Raw genomic sequence first — 24,954 nt, 5'->3', positions numbered from 1 at the left:
CAACAAAAACCAAATCAGTCTATACAGAGACAACAGTCTCGCTGTCTTCAAAAATATCTCAGGTAACAAGGCAGAGAGAACAAAGAAAGACATTACATCACTTTACCGCAATATTGGACTGAAAATAACTATCGAGACGAACTTAAAAATAGTTAACTACTTGGATCTAATATTGAACCTCTCAGATGGAAAGTACTCTCCATATAGAAAGCCAAACGACCTACCAGTATATATTCACAATTAGTCAACCATCCCAAAACCTACCGTCCGTGAACAGCAAGCGTATATTGGCGCTCTCAAGCGATGAACATATCTTCAACAAAGTAGCACCTATCTACAACAACGTGCTCAAGACCAGTTGCTATGACGAAGAGATAAAATACACAAAGGAAAATGAATTTAAAGGCCAGGCAAGAAGGAAGCGACAGCGTAACATCATCTGGTTCAATCCACCGTTCAGTAAAAGTGTTGAGACAAACATCGGAAAAATATTCCTCCACCTCATTGAGAAACACTTTCCTTGGACTCATCGAGAAACACTTTCCAAGCTCTACAAAATCTTCCACAAGAACACTGTCAAGGTCAGCTATAGCTGTATGGGAAACATGGCATATGTAATAAAATCACACAACAAACAGATCTCCAGCAAAAACTGTGCTGAGCCTTATAAAGCTGAGTGTAATTGTCGGGCCAGAAATACATACCCGCTCGGAGGTTAATGCCAAAATAAGAATATTATTTACAATGCAAAGGCATCAACAAATGACGGTAGCAGCAAAAATTACATCAACCTCACAGAAAACCCGTTCAAAACCCGCTTCTACAACAGCCTACACTTGTTCACCAACGAAAGTGCAAAACCAGTACAGAACTTTCCAAGCACATATGGAATCTGAAGAACAAAAATATGCATCACTAAACCAGCTGGTCTGTTTTGTGCCACGCTGCTGCACAAAGAGATGTAACCTTTGCCTGAAAGAGAAACTGTTCACAATCAATGGTGAGAAGCCTAACCTGCTAAACAAGCGATTGTAGCTCATCTCGAGAACACATGTAGCGTGAAACTTTGAGTACCGCCTAAGCTCTGATTTCTGCACAAGGGATGCGTAAAACACATTATCTTTCTGGTCAAGGTTTATACTGATGATCCACAAAAAAACCTATGCATCTATAGCAGAGATAGCATCTCTGTATTTGTCTTGTAAAAGTCCCTTTGTGTCTTTGTTCAGCATTCTCCGCCCGTTCAAATGAAACCCCCAACATATAGCTGCTTCCAGTGGCTGCTCATCTTCAAAGGCAATTTTCTTCCTCCCTTGTGTTCGAAACATCGGTTTCCATGCTGTTGCCCATGTACCTTCGTACCAGTGGAGAGTAAACGGTTGCCCACTTCTCTTTGTAATTGTTTCCTATCTGTGGAACTTCTTTGAATTCTGGACAGTACACTGCCACCATAGTGCCCTCTTCCAGAGAATCAAAGTTGTCGACATGATCAGCAAGGGGGGCCATTCCCTGGACTGTAATCTGTATGGTAAACCAAAGAGGATTCAAATAAAGCCAGTTATCATATGTAGATCGGGCACATTCTGGCCAATGAGACTTTAATACACTAAAAACATTGCTATATTTAAACAATCATATAAAATGTGTCATTGCATCATTGAAAATGGTTTGACCTTTGGTAGAATTCCCATACTAACAGCAATTGATCACGCTGTATGAGCCACGAGCCAGCTTTCTTTGTTATTATGGCGTGTGAAGGAAATCTTGGTATAAGAAAGGTAGCTCAATGTTTGGGAATAATTTTTAAATAATGAAAGTCTGTGCGTCATGAAACAACAATGTGTATTCATGTGGAAAGAACATTGCAAGATTTTTATCGGCTGGCGATGTTTTTCTCAACTGTCAGTGTTTGCTTTGTGTTTGTAACTGTCTGAAAAGTGAGCATGTCGATCATTGATTTGAAATCATTTTAAAAAACCTTGTGCAAGTTCTCCCTCTACTTTCAAATTATTCCCTAAGACTTATCCTATCGAAAGCCTGAGTAATCATGAATTTTTTTGCTGTTTTTGCGGCAAAGTTGATCGAGACCCCTTGATATTGGTGTTATCATTACAATGACAGGCTGAAAAGATGTTTAAAATAAATAAATATATAATGTTGTCTTTCGGAATATCACCTGTCCTGAGTATGTTTAAGTATAAATGGAAGTATCACACTGTGGAAATGATGGAAACCTCTGATCAATATTCATGGGGGTGGGGATTTTGATCAAAATTTTCAGACGTTGAACTTTTGATATTGCCCCTAAGTGAGGCTGACTAAGCCAGGCAAGTGATTATATAGAACATTGGCAACTGTAAAACTTCGCCGAACCCAAGCACTGCTCATCTGGTGAGGGTCCTTAGTGCTTGCTGTTCTGAGGCGTAGCCACTGACAGGCTATGAGAGTGTAAATGATGATGATAGACATGACAGATTAAGGTAGTATGCACCTCGAAAGTGAAAGACTTAAACTTTTGCTCTAAATTTCCTCAAGGAATCTTTCAATCATTCTCTTTCAAAATCAAGAATAAAAATAGGGGGTCACCATGCAAATTTTGGTACTAGAGAAACAAAATGCCCAAGATTTACCGATATGCGAAATATAAAATGGCCGCTATCCCTGTGTTAACTCTATGGAGAAAAGTAAAAATTTTCGAATTTCAAAAAACTAAGCCAGTGAAAAGTTTTCTTTCACCAAGAGCTTTAAAATGAACCCCCACATGTAGTTTATCAGAAGAGAATTGTAAAAGTTTGAGAGTCAGAATGTCTGTCCCCAAGGAGCGTTCTACCTTAACAGACACAACAGTTAAATTTGAGAAGTTTCACAGATGATTGATCAATGGGTCAAGTGCTGCTCTAACAAACCACTTTAGTTATCTGAATGTTAAAGAACATCTCAACATCAAAGAACATCAGAAATGGAAACAAATGTGGAACGAACTGTCATAATTATACGTAGCAGTGTGCAGTTCTTTACGGAAGTTGCAACTTGACGGCTGTGGATGTTGGTTTTAAGTCTGTCTGCTGTGAAAGGAAAGGCCAGGAGGCTTCCGGCTAGAACATCTGGGTTTATTTCTCCCGTGTCTATCAAATCTGGAAGAAAACCTTGCATGATGTTTCATATATTGTAGTGCTCACCTTCTCACATGGTCTGGACAATTTATTCTGAAGTTTTGTCAACTGATCATTGAGTTCTCGACTTTCCTCACTTTGCCTCACTACTCTCTTTGCCATAGCTTTTTCCTGTATTTCATACAGGAGCCATGACTGGGGTAAGTTTCCTGGAACCTAATTGACGAAGAAAAAAAACAAGCTATGGAGATTGTTATGGAAAAAATTACACTATAGATCATGGTTTAAGGGGACATGGCTCCACACATCGATTTGCTATTAAATTATGTTAGGAGTTGTGTGGTTTGATGTTTTGTGGTATTAACTGATTATGTAGTTGTTCAGAAATTACTTTGTATAGGGTGATCCCCTTAGAAATCCACCCTCCAGGCTAAAGGTACTAAACAGCCACTTTGTATTGTTTCCCATACCATTTGTCTTGAGGATCTATCATTGTCCTAGGGCTAAGTTTTCCTGAAACTCAAAATGAGTAATTGCAAAAAAATGGCTACCTTCTTACAATATACAATGTTACCTTAAAAACTATCTACTGTTGATTGACCAATCAGAGTGCTCAATTCAGGGTGTTTTATTTACTCGTAAAGCCTTGGTCACCAAATTCCAGAAATGAATGACAGCGCCATAGTAAAGTACTGTCCAATCAAAAGTGAACATGTCACATTCTGTAGACATCTGGTACGTTTTAATATTCAAATTTGGTATCACAGCGGAAACATTGCTTGTATTTAACACGCCATGTATGTAAGTTTGTTCTGTCTGACTTTTTCCATGTTGTTTTTGGAATAGGGACATACAAGATCAATATCGACGTGTTGCAAGTACGAGACAACATTCGAGAGTGTGATTCCTTGTTTTTAAAGAATCTGAAGAAACAGATGGAGGAATTTGCGGATGAAGCTTATCAACTTTGTGTGTAGTGGTTGAAGATGTGGAATGTAGTGTGGACTTTGATAGTAAAAAGGTATTACATAAAATGGATCATATTCAATCAATAAAGCACACCCAGCGATGGTATACCACAAGATTTTGACCAGTTCACGACATATATGCATGAGCGAAGTGAGTGCATATATGAAGTGAACTGGTCAAAATCTCTTATACTGGGTGTGATGTTGCTTTTATATCATAACAGTATATTGAAATTCTGGCATGGAACGTCATAAGGGGTTTTTTGCTCAAGCTGAGAGCTTGCACGTATGCCAGCCAATGTATATCGCCAATATACAATTGTTCTTACTGCGTCTCGACCATTCAGATTGCTGTATTTGTGCTATCAATATACTGGTATGATATAATACCCAATATCTCTTGTTCCTTTGTTGTATCAGCATGAGTGTCATTTGTGCTGCGTCAGACATGAGACAAAGTCAAGTGTCTGGCACAGCACAATTGTCACGAATGCTAATACAATGCAAGGAACAGTTGATATTGGTATGTATGCTAATACAATGCAAGGAATCGGTAATGTTGGGTAATAGCCAAGTTATCATATACCCATGCCCAGAATTTTACTAATACTGACATAAAACCTTAAATTCTTAGGCTTTACTTAATTACGCCTTGTGCATAAATATTTAAATATCCATGTTCCTCAAAGCCCTTCAAATTTTTACGTTGGTGACATCGCTTCACAAGGGGAGAGTGACAGCCATTTTGTTTGTTAATGTTATTTACCATCAAATTGCAAATGTAGTTTGGGAATACCCCAAAACCGATGACGTTTTTCCTGCATTTCTTGTCATTTACCATGAAATATCACTGCTGATATTTTACAGTAAACATCACTAGGATGAGGTGATACAGACATGGTTAATATATTATGTTCTATATCCCGCTTTCAGGTATTAGAATATGAACTTTGCCATACCAATATTTAACATAACCAAAACCACATGTCAACTTTGCAGATCGTACACATAAAAGGAATGCATGTATGTTGTTGTGTGGCAGCCTACAAAATGGTATATATGTAGATCGGCAGTGCAATATTTTTCCAGTAAACATACAATGACAATATTTTGCATCAAGGTAGAATTGACCTTAAGTTTTCAGACAACCATTCGTAAGGCTCTTTATTAACTTGCATTTACATCAGGTTTTGTTTGAAAAGCAAACTTGTTGTGGACATTGAGTTTTCATCAGTGTAATTTCACAGTGATCTTTTGCCATTTTTTGTCTGGCCACTGAAATAAACTAACAAAAATTTCCACTTCATCAATAATGTTCTCAAAAATGTATTGTGTACATAGCCGCAGCAGAGCTGCACTAGCAATCAGGTCACGGGTTAATCAATCTGTGGTGTTTTGCCTAAAAAAATAAATTGTAGACGCCATGGCTCTGGATTACCTAATGTGGCAGACAGCAATAGAAATTTTTTATGTGCATTTTTCCATGCATCTCCCTGATTCAACTTTCACTCCTACCAGGCAGATGAGAAAATTGTACCGATGAGATGATAGCTATACTGAAAAAGATAGGCATCTGTAATAGTGGAAATTTCTAAGTTGTCCTGGATACCAGAAAGTTACCCTGTCTTCATATCATAATTTTGGTTTTCAAAAATGTCATAGGTTTTAAATTGCATGTCCTGTATTTTACACCTTTTACCTTCTATTGCAGATCAATGGGTATACTTATGGTGTGATTGGTGGTCACGTTGCCTCGAAGCAACCAAAGAAATCAGCAAATCAACAAAATATTCATCAGATAAACGATTCAAAAGTCGAAATTGTGCGGTTTATTGTGGACTAAGTGCTGAACAGAAACAGTGGCTTGCTGTGAAGCACAATTCAACTGGGGAATACAGACATGCTGAAACGTTGAAGGACAAGGTTTGTTTCCACAAGTTTGTTTCACCCTAAAAATACATGTATAACCCTTTGAGCGCCAATGTCAATTTTTGTCACCTCTGTAAAATGAAACTCAAACAATTTCTTTCACATTTTCTCAGAATTGTTATAAAAAACTGAAGCCAATATGATATCATGTCAATTCAGTCCAAATCTATTACAAAAATTACAGAAAATTATACACAAATTTACAAAATGCACTAAAATTTTGGAGGGAACAATATGGCACTCAAAGGGTTAATACAGGCTGAAATGATGTTATTCCTGTTGATCAGAAAATAAAGGAGCACGCGCGGTTGGTTTGTTATCTATCCAACATGTACAAAAGTATATTAATGAGACTAAATTGAGACAAGAATTATAACTATCAGAAGAAAAGAGGCTTTCAAATACTTCTGTGCCCACTTCTGTCTGTTAAGCTTCTGCCAACTTGTGATTTTCGTGACTTCAAACAATTGATCAAACAAAGCAATATTACATTGCAGCTCTTAACTTTCAGTAATGCCTCTGTAGACATATGGGTAATTCTTCATGTAGTCCTGACTAGTGTCACAACAAAGGAAATTCACTATCCTAGGTGGTAATTGTTAATCTCTAAGTGCTGCAGACACATCAGTGTGAGACTGTATGTGTATCAGTCTGTCCTTCAGGCAGGTCAAAGCTCTAACATCACACCAAATGTAAGCAGCCTTTTTGCGTTATAAATAAATGTTTGGATGATTATCTGGAAAATTTTAATCTCACAGATGTGCCTTAAAATTCCATTTTAAATATTGTTATATGACAATACAAAAATTTAGAGGCAGTTTATATTGTTTTATAGTAAGCTGATTTTGCAGATTTGAGCAATTTTGTTAAGTCTTTGTCTTTCACTCGTCAGAGATACTTTTGACACAGGTCTCATGTTTATTGATGACATGCCTTCATAACATTTAGTTGACAGGCACCAATTCCTATCATACAGTTATTCTGTCATCAGAAGAAACTGCCAAGAAATTTCCAGAAGATGATCATTTGAATTCCATCAAGTACCTTTCTGTACCTGCCAAAGTAGCTTCATAAACTGAAAAACTTGTCATTGCAAACCAGGTACATAACATTTATACTGCCAAAAAAGACCATTCAAACCTTGATACTGTACATTTGCTTGTATTACCACATTATACAGTCTCTATGTGCTCTGTATCAACCAAAGCACACAAATCATTATAAGTGTTTATGAAAACCTAGTCTTCTATAAAAAGCAATAACTTCTCAGTAACACTACTTGTTCAAACCTATTATAACAAATATAAGGTCCAAGTTTTGTGAATCGTTGTTAAATTAATATTTTTAAAAGTGAAATCTGTATTTGTTCAAAGGTAGCATTGGATTTTGTTGGGGCTCTTAATTGTCTAATTATGTTTATTTATGAAATTAACAGGAAAGGGATATGTGTTAAGTATAAAGACAGTTGTCTCCTTTTTTGGCTCAACTTCGTTTTCTTTGGTCAAATGCTTGTCTCATACCATATGAAGTTAGTTTACTGATATCTTGGGTGGACTTTGATTGTAGTTTAAAATTTGCTGTAAAACTGCACAGTTTTCTTGTTTCAGTCATTTCCATATTTGATTGTTTATAGTATAACTTCCCAAAAATTAGTGGGGCACATTATATTATCTTTTCATCACCAAAGTCATGTAAAATAGAGATCCTGCAAGTCGTACTTGAAACCAAAGGCCACTGTCAAGAAAGATCGAGTGTTTTTTAGCACGTTGTGTCTTTCTTGAGTTTATATTTCTCATTTGCCCTACTGCTTGATCAGTTGACTTTTTTCCATTGGGTAAATTTAGTACCATCAGTAATTAGTTATTTGTATTGTATTTGTGGTAAAATGTCGTACTCTATTTATTGTAGGTTGCAATTTGTAGGAAGTTGAAAGAAACATTGCAGATATTAAGAAGTGGAAGGCAACTTGTGGATTGATTTTAAACCAGGTGAGAAGTTAATGCCATGAAGTAGTACACACACACACACACACACACACACACACACATATATATGTATATATATGTGTGTATATATTATATATATATATATATATATATATATATATATATATATATATATATATATTATGCAAAAAAAATAATTACAGTGAATTTCTAAATAGCTTGGAATTACAATGTGCTTAGGTGATTAGAATAAACGTTTCTAGCAATAAAAAAATCACACCAATTGCATCTAATGCATACGTTCTCCTTTATATATAGATAGATAGATTTGGCAACAATTTAACCCAATACGACGTCCACTGTTCTGGCTTACAGAACACATTCAGTGTAGGAAACATCAATAAGCATACGACCTATATACACTGTAGCGATTAAAAACATATCATTCACTGCACAGTTTTATCGACAGAAAATGTGATAACTTGAAGGCAATCAGTGTTTCCGCTTCCCGCTCGCCAAATCACAAGTGTGAGAAAAAAGTAGCATTTGGCGAGAAGAATTTGGCAAAAATTAACCAAATTTGCGAATCTAAAAATTGCACTATGACGTCACAAGGTGTCCGCACACTGTCATGCATTACAACTTGAGATGTAATAATTTATCTCTGTATATACCTGACCTTGTATGTCAGGAGATCCTATTTGTAACACATACAGTAATGAATAAAATTGTAATAGCTCACAAACCAGAAGTGAGGCAGGTACACCATGACTACTTGACTAAAATGTTTCAAAGTTTTGGATTGGACTATGCGCAATGTGCATAGGGATTCCTCTATGCAGTATGTGACAGCCATGTCGTCGTCAACACTGAAGGATCGTTGTGACGGTGAAACTAAGCGAAAACGGCAAACTTTCCCTTTTGGCTTCGGCTGCTCCACCAATATTGGGGAGAAACCACCCTTAACGCAGGTTCTAAGCGCAAGTAAAGCTATGAAATGGAAAGAAAGATTATGATCAGAGTAGGAAAGTCGAACGTGAACTTGGAAAGTTAGGTAACGGCAGGGTCAAAAGTATTATACCGCATGGCTTTTTTTATAACATACAGCGAGTAAGGCACTCCTGAACAGCATAAATGTTCGTGGTGTATTGCTGCCAACAAGAAAATATCTTTACTGACGTTAGATTCTTGTGTGAATTGGCCTCCTTAAAGATTTATTCGCGAGAATTTGTCATTTTTGTGACGTGACATCGTCAACAGATTTTCAGAGAAGGCGCTCGTTGGGGCTAGTCTGCCGAGTTGACGTACTTCGGCATTCCTGTGCAAATACGCATGTCTTATCAGGATATTTGAGCATTTAACTTGATCATCAGTGAAACAAAAAGATGTTTCTCCATATCAAACTGTTATATATTTTATATTTTATGGTGATGTTTACATAATAGACTTCAAAATTTGGATTTATGATCTGCGTTTTCTGTGGTCTGTAGCATGATTCAAGCTGGATGTGAATACGCACTGACGTCTTTGGTGATGACCCCTGACCCAAGCGTCATTGATATGCTGTGTGCTGTCCGAGCATCACTTGCTAAATTTAAGCCTAGAGCAAATGTATCCAAAGTCTACAATGCAAACATTTCTCAAGTCTTAGCGTATTTTGCTTTTGAACTGCTACGAGAATGGATATCTGATCCATTTGAAAAACCAGTATGCTGAACCAGGTTTCATGCCGTTGTCTATAGCAATATGTACAGTATAGCACTGATAGCCATTTCAGGTTTGTTACTAAATATAGCTGGATATACACTGAACTTTCAACAAGTATCGCTTGAAATTCTGACAAATTTTATGTTGTATGCGCTATACGTGGCTGATTTTGGCACCTTGTAATCTGAACCATAAATTGATGTGACTTTTAGTATTCATAGTAGCACTAACAGGGCTTATTTCCGTCATGCTTGCAGAAAATGCAGACAAATATTTATTTTTGCATATTAACGAGAGAAATGACGTCATTTCATTTGGCTTGGCTAATTGAATATCTGATTTGGCAAATAATGTTTGAGGGCTTCTAGCCAAATTTGCTACAAGATTTTGGAATCCAGGGGAAACACTGGCAATGTAAGAATGTTCAAGCATCAGTGTACCTATGACTTTTTTAATGGGAGCAGAGTAATAGTGACAATTTTCAGTTGACCTTAACCCAATGAATGTCATATTGGCGTAAATTGTTGCAATATCTATCAAAGGAGAACGTTTGTAATGAATGCAGATGGCGTCATTTTCTACCGCCAGACATGTTTCTCTTACCACCCAAGCAGATGTAATTCTATGCTAATTTGAAATTCACTGTTACCGTATATATATAATGCTAAAACATTCAGTACTTCACCAAGTAAAAAGGTCAGGTAATGATCGGTGAAATTCTGCCACTAATGGACAATTTCTATTACATGCACTGCACTCTGTGGATTGGTATGTTGTTCTGTGTTGTTAGTATACTCACTTAATGCGTTCCCAGTCTGCTCACAGCCACTAAGTTCACAGTAAGACAGGCATCCTAAAAATCCTAAAAACACTCAAATTTTGATTGATTCTGGTGAAATTTGACTTAAGAGATGTATAAGGTTATTCACAAATTACCCAGACTTGTCTGAGTACATCTTTCAGTGGAGGTATTGTCTTTCTTTGTCCCCCCCCCCCAACCCAAGGATGGCATCACTATCAAGACAGGTAACACTGCATGAAAACCCAATAATTCAGAAAATTCACATTAATGAGTTGCCTGTATTATAGTATAATACACTTGAATTCACATGAATCCACATGAATACAGGCTTGCTGAATACAAAAAATGGATTCTTGACTGTATTTATCTGTATATGCACTCTTCAGCTAAAATAAAGGCAATAATCCATGTTAATACAGCAAGTATTATAGGGTTTTTATGCAGTGTAAGAGACAACCCAGCTGAGGAAAAGTCATTTGGGGCTTGGTACTGTGTGAGAGAAAGTGTAGTTGGGTTTATTATAAACCCTCCACAACTTGGTTTTGCTAGTGGATCAGTTTCTTCAACCAATTCTTTGTCCTGTGCATATCCACCAAAAATAAATATCTTGTTTTGAAACAGTACAGATGCATGCATGGATAAATAGTGTGGTATAGGACTAGACAAACGCACATGTTTAACTGTACACTTCTGATGTTCATCGATGGTTAGCATAGATAAATCAAAAATTGGATGCCTTTTATGAAGAACTCCTCCCTGCAAACTTGCTCCCCCAACATAAATTATTGTTGCCAAACTCTCGACATATATTGCACTGTGGAATGCTCTTGCTTCTATTGATGGTGCTTCAAGCTTTTTCCAAGTTAGAGTGTTAGTGTTCAACAGATAAAAGTGTCCATCACTCGTGTCTTGACTGAAATTTGGTAGTCTGGCATATCTGTTTGGCATTGTTGCTCCCCCAAACAACACAGCTGTGTCACTTCCTGTGATTTGTGTCAAGGTAAAACCACATCTCCTGGAAGGGATTTCCCCGTACTGCACAAATTCCTCTGGCAAGTGGCAGACATTAATATCATTCGGGTCTTTATAAATGCGACATAATGCATTTTTTCCATTTTTGTCAATTTGGAGGGTGATAGCTTCATTGGTGCATGATAAATTGGTTAGGTTGTATCCACCCCATACAAGAAACTTCTCTGCTGTTGGTGTGCTTACGTCAATCATCGCACCGGCATGCAAAGTTGACATCAATGCACCTTTGATATTGATATTGTCAACAGAAACTATATCGATGTCTGTTTCTTCAATGCTGAAGGTCAGGCGAAAAAGTTGGTCGGATAGAGACCAACTTCTTTCTTCTTTCCATCTGCCACCTCCTATACAGTATATCTTTACAACATCATCACCTGTACAAATTACACAAATATAAAAATAAATATTATAAAAATATTTAACTCAAGCTCATTTTAGATTACAGGTGTTCATGTAAACTATTTCCAAACTTTTTAAACATTGGACAGAGTGTGACTTGAAAAACTTTTAACCAGAAATTGCAATAAACAATATAACAATACAATATAAACAAGCAGCTAGCTAGGTCATGGTTATGTAATTGATTGTACTTGTATCTATTTGACTATCTGGTGTTTTCTGAAAGAAAAAATCATTTACGACCAATGCAAAGAACAAAATATGGATAAAAACATCCAAAAAAAGTTTCTTCCCGTTACGCGTATTTCAACAATGGAAAAAGCAATTAGTGATTTATTCGCGTAAGGTGCGCTATAGTGTAAATACGTTTTTTTTACCGTCAAACGCATGTACTCACCAGCTTTCCTAGAAACAAACATGTGGCCTTCGGCTGGAAAGCATTCTCCATGTTCAAAAAAACGTTTTCTCGTCAATTTCCGTCGATCGCCGGTACTTTCAAGCAAAGGAATATACCTAAACATAGCGTAGCAGTGTACAACAATGCAACTAACGTAAGGGTGACCTTCATTCAAAGACGTACACGCAACGTTTTGTTTGTAAGTGACGTCATTGTATTGTTGACTGAGCATGCGCAGGGCCGCCATATTGGATTTTTACGATTGCAAATCAGGGCATACGGAATGTCTCGTAGTGCCTCGCCGAGTTCGGAGGCCGATTTCCCTAACAATATAAGCCTCAATTATTTACTTAACCAGCATCGATGACCTCCAATACATATTAGAATTCATACCTACTAGCCTCTTTGCGTCACAATTGACCTTTTGTCCGTTTTTGGGTGCAAATTCCGACACGAACCCGTGCTTTTGGCGTGAACGTACACTTCCGTTCTGCAGCTGTGGGCGGGGTCAGACCAGCCGCGCTGTGATTGGCTAATTTTTTCATATCGACCCCATGATTACCTCTCTTGTTTGGATCTCTTGTTTGAGACAAAGTGCGGCCCGGTGGTTTCAATCGGGTTCGAACTCATATAGGAAATAAAGGCTACTTCACATCTGCTCTACCAAAGTTGTTTTATATTACGATAACAGGATCATTGTAGTTATTTTGTTTGGAATAAATGGCGAGACACTGGTGAATCGATAGTGCTATGACCCTGAAAGCAACTGCACACGTACACATCGTTCATATATTAGTGGTTTGCGTTTAATGTATAGTAATGTTTAATTTTTGTTTCACTGTCTTGTATATAGAGCCGATTTCAGGATTTTAATTCCAAGTGCGCTGTCCTCCCTGTCACAACGCTTGTGCCGCTACGAAACACACACATCCTGTGTAGAAAAAAAAACCAACAAAACACTGCAGACTCACAAGAATGCATGTACAAAACAGACAGCCGATAGACACCGAACGAAGTTGATACATCAACACAGATGAGCGGCAACTAAACCATACAGTTGGAAGTCTCAAGTAAAAAACAGTTGGTGAAGTGTACCTTCAAGTCTCGGCACTCGACAGCGCCATAATCACCGTACATTCGTAGTGAGCACCGTACATGATTCTGTCTTCGCGACACATCATATAACGGACACATCACAGAGAGTCATTTCCGCCTTCAACTCCATGTTTAGAATTTCGCCAAATTTTCTCCCTGCACAGTTTAATATTGATGAAAGTTGCAGATTCAAGTTCCTTATATGTTGACCTTTCAATTATGACATTTTGCCATCTGAAAATAGCTATGCGATAATTAATAATTATTCATAGGGAGCAGTTATCCCACAAGATCAGGCAGAATTTAATCGAAGGATGTCTTCTGTAAGGGAATGTGTTGAGTGGGCTTTTGGCAAGATCCTCAACAACTTTGCTTTCCTCGACTACAAGAAAAATCAGAAATTGTTTTTACAACCAGTTGCAAAATACTATTTGGTTGGTGCCCTACTTACAAATTGCCATACTAGTTTGTAAGGCAGTGTTGTTAGTGCTTTTTTGGCATAGATCCTCCTATTCTGGAGGATTATTTGGTCTCTCGATAAGTGACCCGGAATGCTGGATGTATGATGGGGAGAACAGATCACTCATGATCCAAGCACGGATAACATAGGGAAAAAAGCCTGTTTCTAACTATTAAGTAGCAAAGTGTTCCTATGCTAGAGATTTAAGCCTTTTTTTTCCAGCAGGAAGGTACTGTTGCTGAGAATAGTTTTTTTTAACATAAATAATGAAACATTTAACCCAAATTCTAAACTTGTTTTTGATTAATTTATTTTCAATACACTTTATAATATATACAATCAAATTAGTATATAACCAGTAGTAAATATTTGTAGATTTTAAATGCAATGAAATATATAAAAAAGTGTCATTGTACTGTATAAATATTTTGAAATTATTGTATCTATATGATACATAATACATTAATTAAATAATTATATTAAATATATTAAATATTTAATGAATATTAAAATGTTAAACAATAAATATTACATATTTGTAGATTTTAAAGGTAATGAACAAGTTTCATTGTGTGAACAAGAATTGTATAAATATGAAATGAAATAATTTTTAATATCAATTCAATCAGTTTTTTAAAAATCCAACAACTATTTTCTTTAAATGTCTGTTCATTTATATATTTATTGTTCATTTAACTTATTCACAACTGCGGAAACATTTTATCTTTTGCGATATCAAGTTGTAGTTTTTCTTTGCGTTCCTGGCGTTCACAAGTTCAAATCTTTCTCTAGATAGGCGAAGCTCTTATTCTTTTACAGTTAAACCTGTGTATAGTGGTCACTCAATGGACCAAGAAAAAGTGACCACTATATGGAGGTGGCCTTTCTATAGAGGGTGGGTGTGGCATTACTTTCTGTGCAGGTGGTGCGCTAAATGGTTAATTTAGGGAAAGATAAAAGCAATTATAAAATTCCATAACATAAATCTGTTAAAAAACATAGAACAGCTATTTAGTTTCTGAAAGCTTGTAATGCAGATGTAAAATCAGTAAAAGTAGACTTATTTCATGCTTGCCAGTCTGAGCATTTTTTGATAGAGGTCATTGAGAGTCAGATATATTGACCATTATATACAGGTTTTGTACCAAAATGGAGCAATTCCATGTGACCACTGACCACATAAGAGAGGTGGCTGTTCTGTAGAGGGCCTTTAACATGTAAAATGCCACGGGACTGCCACAAAGTGACCACTATAGAGAGGTGACCGCTCTGTAAGGGTGACCACTATGACAGGTTTGACTGTATCTTTAATTCTTGTGCCCGAAGTTTTGTCTCATTTCTCTCTTTCTGTTCGACCACCATAATAATCTTCAATCACATTGGCTTTCTTCTTTTTTCTTGGTGTTTCTAAAAAAAATAATAAATTTGTTAAGTTATTAAACCTTTCCTGCATGTATCTACATATGTATGTATGTATGTATGTATGTATGTATACATGTATGTATGTGTGTATGTATCTTATGTATGTATGTATGCATGTATGTATGTATGTGTGAATGCATGTATGTGTGTATGCATATATGCATCCATGCATGCATACAGACACAATAAAATGGATAAACATACTTAAAAAACATACACACATATATAAAGTTGGCAAAAACTCAATTTGACCACAATTTAAAATTATTGGTGGCATTTTAATCAATATACCAAAAAAATTTAAAACACAACAGTTGGAGTCTAGTTTTTATATTTTAAACTTACACTGAATGCACAGTGCACCAGATCTTAGTCGTGGCCTAAAGATGACACAAGGTAATTTTAGTATTTTGATCTAATCGTACATTGAGGACTTGTACTGTCTTTATTAGTGATGTACGAACAATATAATTAAAAGATTTGTCATTTATTTTCATTGTCGATTTTTGGATTCTTCTTCGTTAATCATAAAACACAGGGCCAAAGTCCCTGAAGCTACTATAGACATGGAAACAAAATTAAGTATTTCGTGACTGTGTGAAATTATCTCACTTAGGTCATCTGAGGGACCTGTGAACCAAACATTAAAGCTGTCTGACCAGCGGTTTTGAAAAAACAAGCGACCAAACAGTCGACAGAGCTCTGCTGTGTTATGTAGAGAATAACTTTTTGTGACACATGTATTGATGAAGAAGGTTGATATCTTCAACAGCTCATTTCAAGATGGCCTGACCAAAAATTGAAAAATTAGCTGCAAAATGATTTATTATGATTATGATTTCATCATAATTTCAATATATTACATTAAGATAAAACCTAGGATCATGTAAACCAAATATCAAAGCTATCAGATGAGAAACTTTAGAGAAACAAATATTTTGACCAAAAATTGCAAAAATTGACCCAAAGATACAAAAATTTAAGATTTCATCAAATGTCAATTTTATCACACTAGGACAACCCCTAAGAACCTGTATACCAAATATCAAAGGCATCAGACAAGTAGTTTTTGAGAAACACATTTTTTGACCAAAAATGGCAAATAATTGCACCAAAAGTACAAAATTTCAGATTTCGTCATATATTCAATATATCATATTTATTTCATCTGTAGGAATCTGTATACCAAATATCAAAGCTGTCAGACGAGCGGTTTTGATGAAATATAGTCTTGACCAAAAATGACCCAAAAAAATCCGTAAAAAATGCAGATTTGCATATTTCATCACAATTTGAACAAATCTAAGTTGGGTTATCCCTAGGGACCTGTATACCAAATAACAAAGCTGTCTGACCAGCGGTTATGAAGAAGATTTTTTACCGAAAATGCCTTTTGGCGCTAATTTGCATATTTTCAACAATATCAAAATATTAAAAAAAAAATAGTTTCTCAAAATCATACTTTGCATCTACACAACAAATACCAAATCAGTAAGTACTGCGGTTCTCAAGATATTTGAGTGGACGGACGCCTCACAAAGGACATACATACATGCATACATACATACATACATACAGACTGACACCGGACGCCAGACGGATACCCATCCCAATAGCTTCTATAGTATCTAAAAAGATGTAATAAAATACAGGGTAGCAATGCTAGTTTCTGAGATATAAGATGGTGAATTAAAGTTATGATTAGAATACCTGATCAGAGTCAGCATTTTTTCACCGTTGCATTTTCTTTAAACGTAAATCATTCAATGACATTTATGTCGAAATCAAGTAATTTATTTTATCTTACTGGGCTATGTGCAAATTTTTATGAAAATGACAATAGTAGAAGTTTTTTTCCAGCAATTCTCAATATAATCCTATAAGAAGAGACACAATCAACACCTTCATAGTGATCGTACATCCTTAAAGGCGGAGCCTCCCTTTAAAAGGACGCTAAGGCATGGCAGCTTTCATTGTGTATGTAGACACCAAACAGGCAACACGTGGGCTCACGCTCCAGAAAATGTCACTTTTTAGTTTTACCCGGCACAAAAACACAGACAGACTGCCAAGCGATCAGCGCGAAGTTGCTGCCGATCGAACTCTGTGGTCATATTCAAAGTCTAGCTCGACTGGAAGACAATTTTTTAGGAAATTCGAGCGTTTGTGTAGGGGAATCAATGACCGTTGGCGATTTGAACCGACCGTCAATCAAAAGCTTGCATAAACTCTGTTTGCAGGATTAGCAAACGTGACAAAAGGTTGAGATCAGTTTGTGTAATCAATGTTATAGAAATCAAACATCGTACTGGCCAAGTGTTTGACTGGGAGGAGAACTCCACTAATGCGAGAACCTAGGATTGAAAAGTGCGGCTTTAAAAGATCACTATCAACTTACCCTGGTTCTTATCTTTTAATCCTTGTAGTGCCTGTTGGCGAATTAACAGTCAAGTTTCTTTCTCAGTGTTACATCTTTCTTTCTCTTCTTTTTCCTTGGTTGTTCTTGCACCTCTGCTTCATTTACCAATTCCAAAACCACCGTCAACAGAGCTTCCCTTTCTTCATACTGTTCCATAGCACCAGATCTAAAATGTACAAACAAAACATACTGATTCAAACCTGTCTATAACAGCCAGTAAGGTAACTCCTTTATAGACAAAAGGCCTCCATAAACTGGTCAATTTATGTACATGTCAACTGCGCAGGGACTACAACAAAGTAGCCATTATAGACATTATAGACAGGTTTTCACATACCTAGCCACTTACACAGGTTTGACTGTGTTTGTATAAAAAATTAAATTAAAATTAGGCAAGAAAATTACTGACGTATATATGTATATATATATAATATATATACAATATATATATATATATATATATATATATATATATATATATATTGTGTGAGTGTTCTCAAATGAATAGAAAGACATAGGCAGCTATCAAAAGAAACTTAAAATGAATAATATGTAATAAAAATGTATTGAGAAAAACTTACTTCTGCATAGACTCCATCTCTTCCTTTTTGAAACGTTCCACTAATAGGAACGTTCTATCTCTCACTGTCCTGGACGTTGTCAGTTCACAAAGTCTAAAATTTGAAGATGGCACTGTTGAAATTATGGGACACCTTCACCTATACCTCTGTGTCGATAAAAGGGTTTTCAGCGACAACTTCTCTCAACAATATTATGTCGAGAGAAGGATTAACTCTCTCAAAAAAAATTGGAGGTTGTAAACCAAAAGAAACAGTGTGTATAATGAGGCACCCCAAAGTCACCATCCAAAAGCATCATGTAATGACCAAAACTACCAAAAACAGAAACTATTAACCTGGCAATGAAAATGTGAGTTAGGTGAAAAAACCCAGATCCTAACCCTATACTGCTCGAATGTGGTAGTTAGCAGCCGTTCAAATGAACCCCAGTAAGTGTCTATCTCTTGGGGTCAAAGTCAAACTGTTCCAATGGCAAACAGGTATCACACAGTCACCCCTGAAATCTGAAATTCAACCATATATTTCATCCCAACAAGTTCATGTTTGTACTGGTCAACAAGTAATAAGCACCAAGTATGTGGATAAAACGATCGGAGATTGTAAATACAAAAACACAGTAGTAGCAACGCACCAAAAAGTGAACATCAGAAAGCGTCACAAAGGTAAACATCCAAAAACAGTATAAAATTATCACCTGACTCATCTACTAAAAGCAAGTTGATAACAGTTCAATTGGAAAATTTGGTTGTGTCCTCACATGACCTAAGTAAGTCTGTCTCTTAGGGTCAAAGGTCAAACAGTTCCAACTCGAAGCAACTGTCAAACAGACACCCTGTATTATGGAATTCAACCATACATCTCACTAAACAGCTATCATTTGTTTCAGTAAATTTGTCAGTATTGTTGCAAATTACAGCCAATCAGTAATGAATTTGCAATGTGACACATAACATGCCACAAACACAACATGGCATTAACAGTTAAAGAAAAAGGTCTTATTTGCACTTATTTTTAGATGGCTCATCAGTCAATGTTTATGGAACTTTCACTATGGTAAATCTTATTTTGAACACTTTGAAGATGAAAGGGCAAATGCATGCAATATAAAATACCTACCTTCTGAGGCAATTCAAGTGCAGACTTGACACTGCTAACCACTGGAACTCTGCATCATCTTTGCCTGAGAAACACCTTTAAGGAAATAAATATGATTAGTACACTGAAAATTGCTTGGGTTGTCAGTGTTTACTATTACACTCCGAATGTGCAAGCAAAGTCCATTAGCATTATAAAAAATTGCCTTCATATATGATTTGTCATTAAAGGGGAAATTTACCCTGAAAATTAATTTTGTTATATTAAACCTATATGGTCATTGGAAGGCTTTCGAGTTGATTTTATACACTTTCACTCACTGGCTAACAAACAGCGGTGTACTAAAATACCGGAACTGACGTCGTAAACTTGGCCATTGAAGCAGTCGATGTATGCAAGTGTAAGCTTTTCCACTTAGTCTACAGTGTATAGAATGGCTACAGAATATAGGGGCCAAGCACTCGGTGTCGATTTTCAAGTCGAGCAGAAATAACGCTTTCTGCGAATACCACTTTGAGAAGGGCTGCTTTTAGCGAATTCGAAAGTTGCAAGTCCAACTACTGAACTACAAGCCTAAAAGAAAACTGCCCGGGGCATATCCAGGCCCAAGTGCTTTGCTTGTGCATAGGGGGACTGTACGTACGCTCAGGCACTAGAAACGGAACGCTGTAGACAGGACTGCCGGTTCTAGACTAATCATGGCTACATCAGGGTGTTCAGTAACGCATTAAAAATGCTTGCACTTTTAGAATTCATGTCGATGTCTTTAGAACATTGGCATTACTTCGGTGTCGGCATGATTTCACAGCGATTGGGTTGACAATGACAGGCATGATTGACTTCCGAGAGTAATTTGAACTTCGTCATCGGAGCTAGAATATTCACTTCCCGAACTCGAGTCGCTGTAACTTTCTGACGATGTGAGTCTTGGATCATCGATTGCTCGTTCAGGTTTGAAGTTATTACCGATTATCTTCGCCATTATGATTTTCAGTCGAGCGCTGAGGTTTGCGTACCGCGTACGCGTACTCCACTTGGCGTAGAAGAGCTTAGTTATAAGTGACCTCGCTTTGAACCCGCTGTGACTAGCAAGTTTGATACGTCACTTCCGGTTTCCGTGCGTTCAGTTTGTGGCCATTGCGCTAATACGCGCAGGTGAAAAAGACTGAAACCAACGCTATTTTGTTAATTTTTCACTAAATAACGACCTGATTACCTAAGAAAGTCTGGGTAAATTTCCCCTTTAACATTGGTGGCATCACCTGAAAAAAAATAGTTATTAAATGTGATATGTACTCTTTTCACACCTAGATGCACATAAACATATATTAACCAGCTCTGAAAATGGCAACAACTGCAAAAAAAGATATAACATACAAAGCATGAGTGCATTGGCATAGATATCAATGAAAGGTCTAATGAATTTACAGATTTTACTAGATTTATGTACCCACTCAATGCATAGGCATTTAACTCTAAATCAAAACAAAAACAATGGTATTTTATAATGGTTTGACATAACCAAAGGGCAGCTTAATTTTTACACTTTATTAGTGCATCACGTGCTCATAACAGAAACAACACACGTGTAACGGTGGAAATGGGAAACTGGAAATATATACTTCCATGTCGGTGACTGAGTGATGGCAATATGGCGGCTTTCCTGATGCAGGCTTCTAGGTGACCTGTCAATATTGTTTGAAATCATACACAAAATTAGGTGAAAATGTAACAGTAAATAAAAATGAGTGGTCAATGTACATGTGGAATACGTGAGTGTAGAAATTAAGTGCATATTTGTAGTGTTCCTTCTTTAAAATCATCCTGTAACTGATAAGTGTATGAGCGCTCGAAGCCATCATACTGTATGTTATACTAAAGCGGAAATCCTGGCACCAAGTTTAAAACTTTCCTACTATATGTGATCCCATCAGCAAAGGTATACTTTACACTCTTGCCTACAAGAAGTGGTGTGCCAAGGGTGGAGGTTTCATGTGTAACACTGCTTTGTACAACATCTATGAGAGACTTCAGGGAGGTTATTAGCTCATCCGGTGACTTTGGCCGGTATTTTCCAGATAGAAGTCTGACGCTGACATGTTATATTTTCTGATCTTGGACTTCTTGGAGTAGAACAGTTTGGCGAAATTTAAGTTGAGTGATGAGAGCAAATTGCGCTTCTCCGCAATTTTTGGAATTTCTGCCAATGTCTCGTTCACATCACTCATGGACTGCCACAATCCGTAATAGATCGTGTCATCACTCAGTTTGATTTTTGCTTCAAGCTGCTTTTTTTGTCTTTCTTCCTTTTCTCGCTGTTTCTTCCTGAGGGTGTTAATTCTTGCTTCCCCTATTTGTTGGCATCTGTTTTTAAATTTTTTACGGAACTCTCTCCCTTCTTTTCTGGCTGACTGCAACAAATTGTCTCTTTCCTGTTGGGGCAAAGACTCAAGCCAGTCCCCAGTGCGGTTGACACTGTACATTACAAATGCTTCATTTGCTAAAGTACTGGCATTGGGTCTGTACCTCAACAGGAAATCGACAACGCTAAAGACAAATTCTGGCTTCATATTTGTAACAGCAGCAGAAGCAGATTTTTGGTGTTGTAAATCTGTTGGTGAATGAAGTGTACCTCCCGACAAATTGTCTTTGACTGCCCTCTTTAGTAATGTCAACAACCCTGTGAATACGGACTGGGCCAGGGAGCAGGCCGTATTGTCAACATTCTCATTGGGAACAAGAAGGGCTTGGAAATATTTGTCTTTGTTGGTGTAGTCATCAGCAAAAAATGTGATCCTCACCAGTCAGGAAGGGGTCTGCATCGGCAGCTGCACGCTCAAAGAAGGCATGTAATTCTGAGTAAACCTCATTAAGCCGGAGAACATGGTTAGCTTCGTTGACAAGCCTCCAGAATGGTGCAGTTACCAGCTTGTCAAGCAGTCCAAGTACCTTTAAGCCTGCGATGTTGTACTCCTGCTGAACAAGATCAGAGGGACTGTGGCAAGATGCAATATAAGGTTCAATCTAAACAAACTCATGTTAACTAGTATGAGTGAAGCTGTTGGCAACTTAGTGCAAGCTTACCATAACGGTGAGATTTGCACAACCGTATGTGGGGTAGTTGGCGGCTGTGTGGTTTAATGAGCCCAGCATATAAAACAGCAACAAAATACACCACATGCACTTCAGAAAATCCCACTCTAAGAGTGCGCTAAAATTGCCATTGGGTTCGATTATTAGTACAAACATGTTTGTTTTGTTCAGTTTGACATGTAAGTTGATAGGGATTATACTCATTAATATATCATACCTGTGTATTGATGGGCCTGATCCAGTGATTGGGTTGGAGGAAAGGCAACACTTGACACTGCTCTATTCCTAATATAGCACGGTGATATGACACAGGCAGCTTGTGGACAAAGAAAAAGATATTTACAATGTTGTGGACAAATATAACTATACTAGTATAATATTATAGCAATACAACTCCTCACACTAGCCATGGTATACCATGACATTTTGGCCAGTTCAACTCAAAATCCGCAATAACTGGTGCTTGTGACTGCATGTCATGGAGACATCAAAATCTTTTGGTATACAATTGGTAGTGGGTGGGGCGCGAATTGCTGAAATATACAGGTATTGCTCAGTAACACAATTAAAATGCACATACAAATGTAATAAATTAAGTACCTTCATGTCTTGAGATATGCAACGTCAAGGCACATGAATACATCAAGCATATACATGTACGTATGTTATTGGAGGATTTAATGTTGGCCACAGCAATATTCCACACTCCCACCCATCCCAACCCCCTCCCCATGGAATGATACATACATGTAGTGATGAAATAATGATTCCAAAATAAAGTTTAGATATACACAAATTAAGAGCTTACTGTTAAATTGTTACAAACATGTCATTTATATTTTGTTAACAATCACAGACACACACCTAGTCCCTAAGATAATGGTAACCCAATGAAGTTTAATTATAACAATTACAATTAACTTACAAAAAATAAATGACTACAGGTCTTTTAAAGGACTATAGGTTCTTCCAAATGAGATATCACTGTAAAGAAATAGAAATAAAATTTATGATTAGTTAATAAATCTGTCTATATATATTTACACATAAACACACATAAAAAATGAATAAACAAATAAAGAAGAACATAAATAGATAACATACAACCAGAAAAAAACATGAATTTAACTATTGGTGTTGGAATCCGAGTCAAACCAACATTTATGAAAGCACGATTGATCAAAAGCCTGGGAGTCACTTATATCTGACAGAAGAATAGTGCCAGTGCTTGATATAGAAAACATCCTATCCATTGTCCAGTACATCAGGCAACACAAGTCGACAATGTGTGTATCTTTGCCTATTCTTATGTACCAATTAACTCAAACAGAGACTCCCCAATTTGCCTACTAGTCAAAAGATGTCCGATTAGGTCAATGTCGGCCACTAAATTTTCAATGACTGCAATGACCACGTGGCCCATACTACTAAACAACAAGTCATCGTTGATGACACAGTCCCCACTTGTTAATGGGTACTTTGATTACATGTCCTCAGAGAGGATAGAGTCCTCTTCATTAATTAGGTCTGTGATAAAAATACTTTGATACAGATGGCGCTCAATGGCCAAGAATGAGTTCCATGGTGATGAAAACATAAAACCAAAGTAGGCCACCATCCTAAAGTTCATAAAATGAGTCAACTAGGAATTAATCAACAGGATGTTGCAAAACATTTTTGCATACAATCCTAACACTTAACAGATTATCACTTGTACCATATTTCATAAGGTTTGATGCAGTATTTACAACACTATGAGATCAACATCTGTATCAAGTTTCATCACATTTGACGTTGTATTAATTTGTGGCTATATCACCCTAATTAGGAAAGTTCATTACTTATGCAATTACAAATTAATTAAAATGACACTGATAAATGTCTTTTCCAATGTTAAAGCAATGTGAGCTTAACATCTGAACAAAATTTCATGAAGTTGATGCAGTATTTCTTGACATATCAGCCTATTTACGAAACTTCAATAATTGACATGTTACTGCTACATGACGTGAAACAAATTGACGAGCATATGTATGCAATAGGTCAATGTCCTTGTACCAACTTTGAATGATACTGGTGGCAATATGTCTGAGTTATGGCTCTGTACATTAGAAAATTGTAACAAAATCACCGCCATGCAGCGATATTTGATCTTACTGTTTAAAAAATCAACACGTATATGTACGACATAAGTCAATGTACATGTACCAACTTTGAATAAGATCAGTTGAGACTTGCCAGAGTTATGGCTTTCGACATGAAACAACCATAACAAAATTGCCATGTGGCCATATTGGACCATCTCGTGAAACCAATCGACATACATATGTATAAATAAGTCAATGTCCTTGTACCAACTTTGAATAAATTTGCTTGATACATGTCTGAGTTATGGTTCCGGACATGAAAAAATCGGAAAAAATGGCCACAGGCGGCCATATTGGATTGTATCACAAAACAAATCAATGTGCATATGTATGACATAGGTCAATGTCC

General features: G+C 36.8%; 2 long non-coding RNA genes across 2 annotated transcripts in view; one reads left to right on the top strand and one right to left on the bottom strand.

The window, feature by feature from the left end:
- The first annotated feature begins 5,879 nt into the window (after positions 1-5,879).
- LOC139118657 (uncharacterized) overlaps positions 5,880-24,954 on the top strand; it is a 358,536-nt gene continuing 339,461 nt past the window's right edge. The window contains exons 1-2 of the long non-coding RNA XR_011548772.1: positions 5,880-6,004; positions 7,919-7,998. This is a non-coding gene — a long non-coding RNA (uncharacterized lncRNA). The remainder of the gene's footprint in view (positions 6,005-7,918; positions 7,999-24,954) is intronic.
- LOC139118656 (uncharacterized) lies at positions 15,174-23,442 on the bottom strand. The gene is made up of 6 exons (XR_011548771.1): positions 23,384-23,442; positions 22,676-22,774; positions 19,387-19,461; positions 18,271-18,416; positions 17,669-17,855; positions 15,174-15,255 (listed from the first exon to the last, which is right to left on the bottom strand). It is a non-coding gene; the product is annotated as an uncharacterized lncRNA (long non-coding RNA).

This window comes from Ptychodera flava, chromosome 19 (genome assembly GCF_041260155.1).
Source record: "Ptychodera flava strain L36383 chromosome 19, AS_Pfla_20210202, whole genome shotgun sequence".
Lineage (NCBI taxonomy): Eukaryota > Metazoa > Hemichordata > Enteropneusta > Ptychoderidae > Ptychodera > Ptychodera flava.
This window is presented reverse-complemented; position numbering and strand designations above follow the sequence as displayed.